Source organism: Gavialis gangeticus, unplaced genomic scaffold (genome assembly GCF_001723915.1).
Source record: "Gavialis gangeticus isolate Ggan-Ray unplaced genomic scaffold, GavGan_comp1, whole genome shotgun sequence".
Lineage (NCBI taxonomy): Eukaryota > Metazoa > Chordata > Crocodylia > Gavialidae > Gavialis > Gavialis gangeticus.
Window position 1 is genome coordinate 115396481 of NW_017728992.1, and position 13460 is coordinate 115409940.

Below are 13460 nucleotides of genomic sequence, written 5' to 3' on the forward strand. Positions count from 1 at the left end.
TAAGTTGTTTTCCTCCCTATGTACCTTATATGCCTGATGAAACAATCAAAGACACTGTGGCTTAGCTGATACATTTATGCTATCATTTTAGACAAATAGTTCCAAATAAAGCCAGTCTCTTAGAAAATGGTCATTTACAGAAACTTAAAAAAATTTTGACAAGGAAAACAACTTACAGGTGGGACTTCCAGCACTTAAGTCAAGCCAATAGAGGCTAAGGGTATGTCTACAGTTCCATCACAGCAGTTATCATATAGACATACCTGAGCCAGCTGAAGTCTTAAGCAACTTGTTTAAAGTTAGCTCAGGTATGCATACACTATGCCACTGAGTTAGATCCATGTTATAGTCACCTTGGAATTCATCAGTTCAGTGAAGACAGGTTTCCAAAAGGCAGCTAGGACTAGTTGCCTCAGTTCAGTGTGTTGAACAGAGGCCTAGGAGCTATAAATTACTAATTTAATTGGTGGCCTGAGATGTGTCACCTAGTTTTTCTAGCATTGTCTATACAAGGATCCATCAGTGCAGTGTGCATTGGAGTAATGGAATCTGTGCAACATGCAGCACTACAATGCATCAATAAGCACTACAGTGCATTAATACACTGCTTGCGTCAAGGATTGTGCCATAGAGCTGTGGAAATGGAGTGGCTGGAAGAGGAAGCTTAGCATAGGGAACTGAAGACTTCTTGAGTGTCAGGAAGGTTGGTTAATAAGACTACACATTTTATTATAACATCAACTGAATAAATTAAACTATCATGTAGTATTCAAGGAGGGTATCTCCAGGCTTCCATAAAATAGGTTGTTAGATACATACCAGGCCACTTGTGTTTAGATCCCAAAAATAAATTAGTGTGTTTTTGGCTTTCTTAGTCTCAGAAGACTTCAAACACTGTCTTTGGTTCAGGGTATCTAGACAGTGAAAACTGAGGTTTTGCAGCCCAACTGCCTATCCCTGAAACTAATGCCACTGGAAGCTTAAGGGTAAGTTTTTTGTACACCTTACACTTTCAGCTTCTCTTATCCCTTGGAGTCTCAGAACAGCAGAGACTTCCTATGCCTGAAGAAGGGTGATTGCACCCAAAAGCTTGCTAAGAACTTTTTTCCAACTACTTAGTTGATCTAATAAAAGATATCACATCTACCTCAAAGAGTCTTGTCTGCCTGGAAGCTTAAGCACCTTCTTCCTACAGTTCTGTCTTATGAACAGTCTCATTTATAGTTTGACAAGGTTCTTTGGGTAGATGTGATATTTTCTATTAGATCAACTAAATAGTTGGAAAGTTGTTCTATGCAAGCTTTTGGGCACAAACACCCTTCTTCAGCCAATAGGGAGGGTCTCTCTCTCCTTTTGAGGGACAGGTTACACTGTAGCAAAAAGGAACCAACTCTAAACAGGAATTCTAACAGTCTTTTTACATCACTAACAATTTATAGGCCTAAACAAAGTAAGAATGACTTGTCTGTGAATCTCTCTCTCAGTTTCCTTCTCACTCTGGAACATTTCTTTGGGATTTGGGTCAGTGAGCTCTCTGGGCTACTTGTCCTTTCTCCAGGACTTTCACTCCTTCAGATCAGGCTTCTCCTCTGAGTCATGAAGTGAAATTCAAACACCTGTAGTGAGGTACTTCTAGCTTTGGTTGGTTCTGCAGCTAAAAGCTTTCCCCTCCCCAACTCCAGACAGCTTCTCCTTCACACCCCTTTGAACTGCTCATCATCTCAGCATGTCTCATTTTGGAGGAATGTAACATAAGCTTAGTTTTTGTTTCACTCCTTCAAACCTTAGCCCCTTGTACACAAACTGGAGAAAACTCAGACTGTAATTATGCAGACTGTAGTTATTCCCAATTATTCTGTTAGGGCCAGGCAACTTGTTGGGAGTCTTTAAAAACTGTCACACTTCAAGGCAGACTTTTAAGCACCCTTCCCCTGCTTCTCTGTTCAAATAGTGAGAAAAGAATATGGTAAAAATAATCATAAGAGACTAAACATTCAGACTATTTATAATATTAAACAGAATCATAAATTGTCCATAGACAGATTTGCCCAACATCACAGTGGTAATTAAATATAAATCTGAGATCTCATGGCAAATACTTTTTGGATTTCATTCCATCTCAGCAAATAATTTTGATTACTTTGTCCTGTTGCCAGTGAAGTCAAAGGCAAAACTATTTCATCTTTATTAGACGATGAAAATAGATTCCACATGCTCAAGTTCTGAGAATAACTGTTTAGTGACAACTGCTGTATTTATTAGGAGAGATTTTGTCAAATTAAAGTTGTAAATAAGTTTAGCAGTACTGTAACTACGAAAGACAGCAGAACCCCCCTTACATTCCTATTCTGCTTGTTTCCAGTTTGGCAGATGGAATGAATAGATTGTGTATTTTGTAAAGAACTAAAACACATGGCTTCAGATTCAGAATTTGTGTTTTTGTGAGCAATTCTTTCTACTAACTAAAATAACATGAAATCCATTTTAGATGCATTTGAAAAGTACATGTTATTTCAGGCTATAAGCTAGCAAATCTTAGTTGGAAAGGGAGAAGGTTTTAGAAGAGGGCTGCAGCCATGCATTCAAGAGGAGCCGAACAATTTTAACTAGGGAGGAGAAATCATCATGCCTTGTTAACCTTCCCCCCCCCCCCCCACACATACACACCTTCTCCTTCCTCTTATTTTCCCTACACTTGCTGCTTCCAGATTTTTTTTTTTTTTTTTACAGCAGCTACAGAACTGCGATATAAAAAACTTTCAGTATGACTCACCTACAACCACTCTTAATCACAGTGGACAACTTCTACTGGCTTAATTGTATCTATATATTAGTCTCTGATTGGTCTGGAATGGAAAGAACAGCAGAATAAGTGTAACAGTGGAAAAGAGTAAACAGTAATATGGGCCTCAAGAAACATTCATTCTATCTCTACAGTGTGCTAATATACATATTTTGCTAATTTAATTTATATGTGCTATAAGACAAGTGATTTTTGTGTCAGTATCAATTCCATTTTCTTTTTCTACTATAAGTGACTGAATATGGGTAAAAAGGCTCACTATACTGTCCTCTTTCAGCTTTGAACAGAATAAACAAATAAATAAAAAAAACTCAATATTCAGATCCAGTCAGGGAATTCACTGCAATTGCCATCGATCTCTTAAACAAAGAAAAATACATTTTTTTCTCTTATCAATAAACAATCTTTGTATCTTGACCCACACTACATTAATTGTGAAATTGTGTGATGACTTTGAGATGTAGAATCTGAGATGCAGATAAATTGGATAGCCTTATTACAAATTTGCATCAATGTCAGGATTCTCATAAAACCATGTGTCACAATACATACCAGTATTACATGACAACTCTGTCAAAGCATGGCAAGTCAAAATTGGTACTCTGCATACCTTCTGCAAGTTGACAACCAAAATAAAAGTTATTTTAAAAAGGAAAAATTACAGGAATATTACTTATGGGCCAAACAAAGAAAGCTAGCTTACTTAAGTTCATGTCCCCAAAAAGTTTGGGTCAGATGTCCTAAAATAAAAGAGGATTCAGCCTGTCATGCCTACAGTCTTCTTTTCCTCTCTGTCCTATCCATGGTGTTATCTGCCACGCCTCTGGGACTGACAACAGTTTGCAGTTCTAATCAGTAGTTAAGGAGAGCAGAAGCAAAAGGTTCTTCTAGAAAGAGTTTTAACTCTCTCCCTGCCACAACTGTTTCAGACATAAGTAACTTATATCTGGTGCTTAAATGCTATGAGCTTGATTCTCCACTAGCTTTCTCCACAACTTTAACTGATAACTGTGAAAAGTGAATATGAAAAGTTGCATCTCTCAGCTGTTCAAGACTACAAAAGTCAGATCTATAGTAATGAGCTACCTATTTAAGCAAGCGTCCATTCTTTCAAAGAAAAAAAAAGATTTATGTTACTAATTCTCATTGAAATGAATGACACTGACTTATTTCCATAAAAGAATGAAAAAACCCCCCCAATATATTCAAGCCCCAGTATCTTTTAGAATTAAATCTCAGCTATTCCAAGCACCAAATATTTATTCTTACAGGCTAATGGGCTACCATAGTTTATTTTATTTTTAGATAGAGTATGTTCTCCTCAGAAACTAAGAAAACACTTATTTACAAAATCAGAGATTTAAAAGGGAGATGGTGTAAATGTTCCTATATGTTAACAACACCTTATTAAAAGTGACAAATTACTTGTAATTTAGTCTCCATTTGCTTTTCGCACACCTCAGTTCAGATAATGAAAAATCAGTGAAAGTCAATGTTGCTATTGTTTGAGGTTGACTTGCTTTCAGGTTTTTAAGTGCTGTACTACTTGGGTTTCAAATGCTACACAGAATAGTTACTTAAAAGCAAGTGTTTTCCTTGAACTTTTATTCTTAGAAATGGAGAGAATTTCTACTCAGTTTAAAACTGGAATTACAAAAGTTAAGTTTTAGATTAGCCTTAAGTAGACCAAGCCGTGCTTTAAACAGTTATGACATACTAATGTTAAACATGCCTTAACTCGGGAAAGTTTTGAAAGAATTTGTAACAGCACCACTGCCTCAACACTACCAATATATAAATAGGTTTCTACTAATATATATATTTCCTCTAGTATTCAACTAGCAATAATCATGACAAAGAGCAAATAAGTAGTAAAGCAAGAAAACATAATGACTATAATGTACAATAGTTATCCGTTTTTCCTATTTAGTTCACTTTGTGACATGCATTTTTCTGCTGAGTGTGCTTTTGAGACAATAGTAAAGAAGGTATGTGTTTTAAAACAATTAATCATATATATCTGTCTCTGTCTCACTTCCATTATATTTGACTTTCTCTATGGCTAACGCAGACTGAATTCCACTAATTCCTTTCTTATTTTTCAGGCAGGCAAGGTTCTTTGAGTAGAGGTGATATCTTTTATTAGACCAACTGAGTATTCTTATTTTTCCGCATCTTTTCTTTTCTGGAACTGGCTAACAATATTGACTTTATTTCACATACAGATAGCCAAACAAGTTGTAAAACAGGTAGTTTAATCCAAGCGAGAAAACCTGCAGGAAGTTTCTCTGTTCTGTTATGGATTACCTTGCCATTTCCTGTTGATACTGACAGATTCCTAGGGCATGTCTACACATACCCATTGTCACGGGGTGGGGCCTATGAGTGGCCGTGATCCCACTAGGCCCCCCCGCCATGCCAATTAGGAGATCCAGCACCCTCTAACTATTAAGATCAAAGACATGGCAGGCAAGAATTAATATGGGAGGCTGCCTAGGATCTCCTATGATCTCAGGGTGACTTGGTGCTCCCCCAGCCTTATGGGCTATGCATGCCTCCTACCTCCCCTTTAGCACGCCCCAAGCCTCACAGCTCCTCCAGACATTTTTAGTGTCTCCAATCTTATACTAGTCCCTCCTGGGCTTTACTCTTGCAGGCTGGCCCCCCCCTGGGCCTATGCCACGCGCTTCCTGCACTCTTCCCCTCGCTGGGGCCTGTCTCTGCACCTCTGGCACTCTTGCCCCTCACGGGGCCTGTCCCGTGCGGAAACTGCACCTGGGGCTCAGGTGGCATGCAGCCGTGCCTGGCCCCTTGACCCTTCTCAGGGTCTTTATGCCACGCGCTCCCCGCGCCTCATGCCCTTGGCTCTCTCGGAGCCTGCCCCCATGCCTCTCGCGCCCTTGGCTCTCTCGGCTGAGCCTACGCGCCAGCCCTGTCTTGGGCTTTCACCGGCTCTGGGGCTCAGGTGGCACGCAGCCATGCCTGGCCCCCTGACCCTTCTCAGGGTCTTACACCCTCACTGGGCCGAGTACGGCCCTCTTGGGCTGGGGTCTCAACCCCACACCCCGCACCACACTGGTGCCCAGCTGCCGCGCCTTCCCAGCGCTGCTCGGTGCCCAAACGGGGCACCCAGGAAACCCCCAGACTGCTGGGGATCTCCTGTGAGGCCTCCTCACACCCCTACAGCCTCACCCGGTCCTCCAGTTGATATACACAATAGAACTATAAGCCAACTGGCTGGAACCAAACAATAAGCCTACCAGCTTTAACAAAAACAATAGATCTACTAGCAATACCAAAACAATAAGCCTGCCGGCCATCTCACAAAGTCCAGGCCCTCCTGACTCTCTGGCCAAAGCCTCCCAGTCAGACTTCTCTCTGCCTTCACCATAATGCATCCCTCTATGTGCTCAGGCTGCACTACTTAATTTAACCCTCCTACAGAGCTCTTACCCCTCAGGTTGCCAGAAGGGAACTGCCAGCCAGGCTCCGGCCTGGCTGTTTATAAGGGCCCGGCCCTGCCCCCTTCTGGTCACGTGACCAACCTGGTTGCTCCAGCAACCCGCACCTGAGCTGCCCAGGTGATTGGCAGCTTGGCCCATTTACCACCGCCAGTAGCAGGCACCCTGGTGCCCTGCTACACCTATTAATGTGCAGCAATAAGCTCTGGAGCTCCCCCAACCAAGCTCAATATCCTGCATAGGGGCTAACTGGAGCAAATGAGTGCTTCAAGGCGCAGGCAGTCCCTGGACTGAAGCACCCTTGTGTCCCAGCCAGCTGCATGTGCTACTGCAGAGTTTTTTACTCAGGAGCAGGATAGCATTGTATTCGAGTCATAATTTATCAAGTCAAAATTTGAGAAAGTAATAAAATTAATCTTAACAACTTTAAATTAGCAAATTCCATGGCTAAAATTAAAAAAAAAAAATCCTAAAGTTAAGCTCCTGATACCATTTCAGAGCCTCAGGCTAGAAACAGACATTGCCAGATGAAGTGGATCAGCTGTGCTGAGATGTGTCCCAGCACAGCTGATTCACTTCATTAGGAGAAACACATGTTGCCTGTTGTCCCACCCATTGACCTTGTGGGACAATGATCAAAGTGTTCTTCTATGGTTTGAGGGGCTTGATCCCTTGTAGCCTGGGAATACATTATTATACCTGTGTAAGTGTTTGGGGGATCAAACTTAAACATTTAATTTTCAGGCATGCTGAGCACCCAGCATCTCCAAAGTAAATAATAAGAAAAAAAACTAAGCCAAAAATAGCATGTGTTCATAACTTTAAGTTCATATGGATGCAAGCAAAATGAAAAGAACACTCAAAACAATGAAGACAAAAAATAAATACAGAGACAAGGAAAGGAAGTCATTTAAGATTGAAATACTATAGAAAATTGAACTTGGCCTCCCAGTTTAGCAAGCCTAAAGTACAGCATATACTTAAGAGTTTATGTGGACCAAGTTTGAATGACCTTTGCTTAAAACCTGAGGCAGTTGATAATACGAAAATGGTAAATTCAAATAAAGAGGAAATATGCAAGGGTTAAAAGCAAACAATTTAGCAAAAAAAAAAAAAAAGCATGCAATTTGGAATTACATCTAAAATAAAGGAAAAGAAAAATCTAGTAATAAAGTAGAAATATAAAAATAGACCTGGTTTGTGCAGTGGAATCTGTTAGCAGGGAAATACTCTTGCATCTGTATTCTGATGACGACACCAAGATTTGGGGTGAGGTGGGCACGCTAGAAGGGAAGGACAGATTACAGTGGGACCTGGACAGGTTACAGGGGTGGGCAAATGAAAATAGGATGGGTTTCACTACTGACAAGTGCAGGGTGCTGCACTTAGGCAGTAGGAACCAGCAGCATACCTATAGGCTGGGGAACTCCCTTCTCAAAAGCACAGTGGCAGAAAGAGATCTTGGAGTCATTATTGACTTCAAGATAAATATGGGCCAACAATGTGAGGACATGGTCAGTAGGGCTAACTGTACTTTGTCATGCATCGACAGATGCATCACAAGCAGGGCCAAGGAGGTGATCCTCCCCCTCTATGTGACACTGGTCAGGCCGCAGCTGGAGTACTGCGTCCAGTTCTGGACGCTGCACTTCAGAAGGGATGTGGACAGCATGGAGAGGGTCCAGAGGAGGGCCACCCGCGTGATCTGGGAACAACAAGGCAGACCCTATGAGGAGAGGCTACAGGACCTTAACCTGTTCAGCCTTCGCAAGAGAAGTCTGAGGGGGGACCTGGTGGCCTCTATAAACTTATTAGGGGGAGACCAGTGGGGATTGGGAGAGACCTAGTTCCCCTGAGCGCCTCCCAGAGTAACAAGGAATAACGGCCATAAGTTATTGGAGAGTAGGTTTAGACTAGACATTAGAAGGCACTACTTCACAGTCAGGTTGGCTAGGATCTGGAACCAACATGCCAACCAAGGGAAGTGGTGCTGGCTCCTACCTTGGGGGTCTTTAAGAGGAGGCTTGACGTTTACCTAGCTGGGGTCATTTGAGCCCAGTTTTCTCTCCTGCCCAGGGCAGGGGGTCGGACTAGGAGATCTATAAGGTCCCTTCCGACCCTACATCTATGAATCTATGAGTCTATGAATTATCTTTAATGGGAATATACAGAGATCTATGCTAGTAGGGCATGATGATGCATCAAAACCAGAGAAACAAAGGTTTAAAAAGTTTTAAAATAATTTTAGAATTGCTACTGGGAAAGGTTAAGAATACAGGCCCCACAAAGGTACATAAAGTTGATAAGAATTCTTGCAGTGTTAACAGGAGTCCTACAAATTTGTATTTCTCCATTTAATATTGCAAAGTTTTACCCTTATCCAAAATATCCACTGTTTACTTTCAATGACTTCCCCATTATACTTTTTAATAACCTGCATAAGGAACAGCTTAGCTTGAATCCCCTACATCAGGAGAACAGAGACAATGCCCGTTTTTATATTCCATTTGTACATCCTGCTTGGTGAGAGAGGAAGAGAGCAAGCACACATTTCACATTGGCAGGCTTGTTCAGTAAAAATCTAAAGCATGACACAGCCAACATGCCTGGGTTGGTTTTATTGGGGGGTGACTGACTTTGAAGTGGAAAAACAGCAGAGTGACCTTTACTCTGGGTGGTACCATGATCCAGTTCTGTGTTCTAACAGCCTTTGCCCTCTAGTCTGTTTAGGCTAATATCTTGTCTCTCACAGATGCTACAGAGGAAAATTAAGGAAACGCTAGAGAGAAAGCTGCTTTAGGAATGACTGAAGTGACTTGCCTTAGGAAAATTGTGCACATGTTCTCTTTCCCATTTTCTCTCTTTTAATCCTGGGCAGTTCACATATAGTGGCCATTAGTCATATCAATACTAAATGCTTTTTTTTTTAATCCTAAATCTTTGAGCTAAGCAATGCCTTCTGGCACTGAGATTAATTCAGATTAGCTACTGCTTGTTTCCCAAAAATGTTTCTTGACATTTTTACATTTGGGTTTTTTTTTCATTTTTATTAAACACTATTTTGTTCTTATGGTATTAGAGAGTGCAGAGGTCATGCACTTTCTTTTGGTTACTTATTTGCGTGAAAGCATCTTTTTTAAACTTGATCTGTTTACCAGATGGTAAGAGGAGGGTGGCCTCCTTGCATCCCGCCCTCACTCCTCACACAGAACGCAGAAAAAACACATCCTTAGTTCTTTTTGCTTTTTTTTGTATAATTGTACTCACACCCTCCATGGCATTATTATGGTATACCCTACATGGCTCTATTATGGTAGACCCTCTGTTGTATATAAATATTTCAAGTCCCCTCACTTCTGACTCCAGGGCCTCTTGATCTTATCTTTTTTTTTTCCTTTCTAAGTGTCCGGTTTCTAGTTTCCGAGTCCTAATGGTTTAATTCCTCATCTGAAGAAATGGATGCCATTTATATTACTTGATAACTATAGTTGTTTCTGTTCCCATGCCAGTCAGGATTAAGATGAGAATAGCCTCTCCTTCACAGGCTCTAGGACTAGCTGTTCTAAGAAACAATTTGAGGTATCATTTGCTTCTCTAAATTGTATCCTTACATCATATGTGGCTGTTTTATAAAGGGAGTAACTCCATTTACCTGTTTCTGCTGTGTCTCGTTGATCTTTCTTCAGTATTGTGCACTATCAGAAGATGGGTAATAAAATCATGCCTATTTTATTTATATTTTTAGGGCTTAGAGTTTTCAACCTTGATGATTCACTGTACTTGAAAATTTAATCTCATTTAGTTCTAAATAAGCAGCTGAACCCCATTATGCTCACTGTGAGCCAGAGTCCCATATAAAACATATGGAATAAGACCCTGTGTTAAATCTGAAGCCCCACTAAGGGAAATAAAACCATAAGGACACCATAACTGCTACTCATGCTCCCTTCAAGTGGTAGACTCTTGTCTGCTCTTCCAGAGACCTGGGGGCATTGGCACAAGATCCATTACATAGCAGTAGTAATAGGGTCTCCTTATTGCCCTGCAGTTCTTACCATAGCATCCAGGGTGATTCTGCTTAGATAAATGAGTCAGAACTGTTCATCATTCTCCTCCTGACACAGAGTTTTTTTCTTACAGTAGTTTTAATAGGGGCTTCCCAAAGTAGTGGGGCTTGGAGATGCATGTAGCACAGAGGTGGGCAAAATGCGGCCTGCATTCCGGATGCAGCCTGCCAGGCCATTCTATCTGGCCCACAGGGCCCCTAAAAAATTTAGAAAATTAATATTTATCTGCCCCTGGCTGCCTGCCATGCAGCCCTCAATAGCTTGCCAAAACTCAGTAAGCAGCCCTCCACCCAAAATAATTGCCCGCCCCGATGTAACAGAACATACAATTCAGAGCTCTTACTTTAGACCAATGGTTTTCAGCCTGTGGTCTGTGGATCCCTGGGGGTCTGCAAAAGATGACTATGATCAATTGAAAGCATGTGAATATCACATTTAAAATTCAAAAGGGTCTGCACCTCCACTTGAAATTTCCAAAAGAGTCTGAACTTCCATTCAAATTTTTTAGGGGGTCTGCAAATGAAAAAAAGTTGAAAACCACCGATTTAGAATACTAATCCATCAGTTATGCTTAGGTCATATTTTTAAACTTTTATGTGAAAGCCCATGTCCTAGAAACAATGTGTTTAAAAAATGAAGGCGTAATATCTTAATAAACTACTTCCTGTCTTTGCAGTAGCAGGACAGTGTCCTCAATCTCCCTGCTATACTTATGACAAGTTAAAGGATACCTGTTTGATGCTCCAGATATTATGCCTGGCAGTTTCTTGTGAGGGCTTGTTCTCAATTTTTTAAAGACCGTTTTAGACAAAACAACCTGGTTTAGACAGGGATGATCCTGCCTTGATTAGGAATGGAGTAGATAACCTTCTGAGGTCCTTTCTTGCCCGACTTTCTTATGATTCTATGAAATGACATGGCTCAAGGAGCTGAGACAGGGCACTGGCCTAAAGTTCCTGTGTTAAAATGTTGGTTTTCTACTAGGTTCTCAGGCTCTGGTCAATGCTCTGTTGTCTAGCCTCTGAGCTACAGCTTATGAAAGCTTATGCTATATATAAATATCTACTCTTGTTAGTCTATAAGGTACAAATCTACTCTGCCTTCTACTAGTTTTTCAGGCCATGTGTAGACAAAAGGAGAGGCACGTGTGCATGACACTTTAAAGCAGGTTAAATGCTTTTGCAGAACTTTAATGGTGTTAGTGTTTGCATGGATTGCCAGCATATTGCGCTATAATTCCAGCCACTGTAGCAAATTTGGTGGCATAATGCACCAGGCTCTGTGCAGCTCAGGAGCTCTGCAGGCAGCCTGGCAACAGTTTGGGAAGGCAGGCTCTGCCCAAGGAAAAAAAAAACAGCGGTGAGCCTGATGGCTTTCCCCCCTACTTGGAGCCTGCCTGCCTGCCTGACCTGCACAGGGGTCTGGTGCTTCCCTCCATGGCTGTGGTGCCCCCGGGTGCCACCTGAGGGAGGCCGCTGCTGCCATGGAGGGAAGCACCAGCACCCCCACAGCCCAGGGACTGCTTCCCCCACTGGCAACTCACCCTCCCCTCCCCGCTGCCGGAGAGGTAGATAACTCAATGGTGTGTGTGCACACCATGGGGGTTTAAAGGGCCCTAAATTGAAGCAGTGTTTTTAAAAACCCACCACTGCTCATTAAACTAATATAATGAACAGCAAAACATCATCATCTACATATGTGCTGGACTTACGGCACATTAAATTAGTCTAATGTGTTGTTTGCCACTACCAACAGGTATTAGATAAATGGCACATTAGGTAATGTGCAGTAGTACACATGTAAATCCTGACAGGGAGCGATTTTGCTCCTGGTCAGCCCAGGCAGCAGGGGCCGACTGCTACCTGGCTAAGCCCTGATGCAGCTCTAAGCTCCCCTGCAGCCAGCACAGCACTCCCAGTCCCATGCACATCAGGATGGGTTCTGATGTGCATAAAGCTGGGAGACAGGTGCCCCTGCAGCCAGAACAGCTCTCCTGGCCCCATACAAATCAGGACTGGCCCCTGTGCCCCCTGCCAGCCCCTAGGCTGGCACCTGGGGAGCCTGGATCTCTCCATGGCTGCTGCAGGGGGTAGAGCAGGCACAAATCTCCCATTGGGCACAAATCTGCTCTCAATAGGGTACATGTGTAGATGTGTTCCTGGCCACATCTTACTGCACCTTATTTTACTGTGCAGTAACCTTACTGCACATTAACTGCACATGTAGACCCACCCTCTGAACATAAACTTTGGCTCTTAGGCATATTATATTATAGCTATACCTGAGATAGCAATCTCAGCCATATTTCCTTAAATATGGAATCATGTTATGTAATTCCATTCCCAAACTATATTCCACACTGTTCAATTTTCCCATATATGTAAACAAATGTTAGTTAATAACCCTGTTTAAGTAAAACTGTAAACTGAAATTTGGTCAAAAATTATTTTTGTAAAAAACTACTTTTATAAAATCTAGAACTCAAACAAAATATTTAATAGTAGTTAAAACTCAAAAAAAATAGTAGTTTTTAAAAACAAATTCTGAGTCGTAATAGTCTTATACAGAAGGCTTGTTTTCCCATTGTTCTGCTAAAATGCATTTTTATGGTTTTCTGTAATGTTGTAAGATGTTACAACATTAACAGTTATGAAACAATCTGTTTCAGTAGGGTTTTACCTAGCATGTTTCTGCTTTTAAGAAACTGTTCACTGATATTATATGAATTAGCCAGCATGGGATAAATTAGCAATGCTCTTCTCTCCAAGCAAATTATAGGGGGGTCACCTTTGTAATGCATTTTACTTTCAGTGGCCCACTGAATAAAAGTAATGAATTTCTTCTAATCTACTTTGCTTTTAAATTGATCTAACTTGGCTATTTGCTAACAGATTAAAAAATGTATTAGTATACCAAAAAAGAACAAGCAAGACAGCAATGTGGGCAGTGGGGTTCCGCAGGGCTCGGTCCTCGGGCCTGCGCTGTTCAACGTCTTCATCAGTGATTTGGACGAAGGGGTAAAGAGCACCCTGTTCAAATTTGCTGATGACACTAAGATGTGGGGGGACGTGGGCACACTAGAAGGAAGCAACAGGCTACAGTCTGACCTAGACAGGTTACAAGGGTGGG